At 30.6% G+C, this 1,910-nt stretch overlaps 1 long non-coding RNA gene across 1 annotated transcript in view; it reads left to right on the plus strand.

Moving 5' to 3' along the window:
- Positions 1-1,910, plus strand: part of LOC106476924 — an 11,157-nt gene that overhangs the window by 6,771 nt on the left and 2,476 nt on the right. The window contains exon 2 of the long non-coding RNA XR_002609305.1: positions 23-1,833. This is a non-coding gene — a long non-coding RNA (uncharacterized LOC106476924). The remainder of the gene's footprint in view (positions 1-22; positions 1,834-1,910) is intronic.

The raw sequence follows: 1,910 nt of genomic DNA on the forward strand, positions 1-1,910 counted from the left end.
CGCTTGTATGTTGCTATAAAAGGTACTACAATACTTTGTGAGATTCATGTGAAAGTGTTAATCATAGAATAACATTATGGAGAGAAACACACATAATTATATCTGCTATTACAATGACAGAAGCTTAAATAGAAAGTTCTGGTAATATTTAAAAACATGAGGCATGAAGTGGCCGTTGGCAAAACGTATAGGTTCTTAGTAGCTTATCCACGGTTTTCAATGAGACTAATAGATATTTGGTATATTGAATAACATTCGTCACTTAGTCATGTAGGGTGAAACTGAAATTCTATAAGGTTTATGTTGAAACAAAAGAGTGTATAGAAAATTTGAAATGTGCTATTTAGCAACAGAACAAATGATACTTCTAATAATATGGAAATATTTATAGTAGAGTGACTTCCTAAGGCATATTCACATGTAGGAAATATATCATGCAACGGTAATTTACTGTTCAAGGAATAAGTTGATTATTTATAATTTATTGTAAGTATTTTGCATTTGCTTTGAAGTAGGAAGATATATTTTTCATTCACACCAATTTAGGAAATTACATTTTGGTGTATAACGTGAAAGTTTCACAGTTTTTGATTTTCTATATGTGTAGTAGTTGTCCTATAATGTTTGAAAACTATGACCGTAAATAAATGGAGATTAGAATATAACAAACGCTTGTATGTTGCTATAAAAGGTACTACAATACTTTGTGGGATTCATGTGAAAGTGTTAATCATAGAATAACATTATGGAGAGAAACACACATGATTAGATTTGCTATTACAATGACAGAAGCTTAAATACAAAGTTCTGGTAATATTTCAAAACATGAGGCATGAAATGGCCGTTGGCAAAACTTATAGGTTCTAAGTAGCTTATCCACGGTTTTCAATGAGACTAATATCAATGAGACTAATATATATTTGGTATATTGAATAATATTCGTCACATAGTCATGTAGGGTGAAACAGAAACTCTATAGGTTTATGTTGAAACAAAAGAGTGTATAGAGAATTTGAAGTGTGCTAAATAGCTAGAAAACGAAAGATTTGTATTTTGATACTAGAGTACCTTAACTAGGTACGTTTACTTATGGAAAAACATAGTCTATTGGAAATCTACTGTTGAAGTACGAAAAAGTATGTTGGTTATTTATAATCAGTTGTAACGAATTTTGCTCTTGATTTGAAGTAGTAAACCATGTTTGTCATTCGCAGTAATTTAGGCAATGATATTTTGGTCTACATGGTATGTAACGTAAAGGTTCGACAATGTTTTATTTTCCAAATGTATACTAGCTGTAATATAGTAATGCATAACCATGAACGTAAATAAGTGATAAGTTCTTTATTTAGGAAAGTAGGGTTGAAATAATAGCTTTTTTGGTTTCAAATATTACAGTAAAGCTGTTTCTGACGGCATGAAATGAATGTATAACACGATGTAGAGGCACAAACATAATTAGATTTGTAATTACAGTGACGAAGGTTTAAATAAAAATATCTCTCAATGTTTCACGAGGAACAAGATGACCGCAGGGAAAACATTTAGTATCTTCGTAGCATTAATAGTTTATAGAAATTTACAAAGAACTTATAAACGACCAGCATTGAGATCGCAATAGATATGTGGTATAAGAGTTGAAAACGATGCAAGTAAATGAGTGATGACTGATTTGAAATAAAACAAACGCTTTTCTATTGGTAGAACAAGCACAATACTTTGAATATGATCAATACATGCGAGTGTGTTAACTTTTACCCTCCAATTTAATGCCGAAAAATGATTAGTAGAAAGTTTCATTACTTGTACATACATTACTTATTTTGAATTAAGGTGGTTTCTTTGATCGAAAGATATTGCATAGAAAAGTTTGCTCACTTGAATGAAAGTGGACATTGAAACGGAAACTA

Source organism: Limulus polyphemus, unplaced genomic scaffold, assembly GCF_000517525.1.
Source record: "Limulus polyphemus unplaced genomic scaffold, Limulus_polyphemus-2.1.2 Scaffold12124, whole genome shotgun sequence".
In the NCBI taxonomy this organism is placed as follows: Eukaryota; Metazoa; Arthropoda; class Merostomata; order Xiphosura; family Limulidae; genus Limulus; species Limulus polyphemus.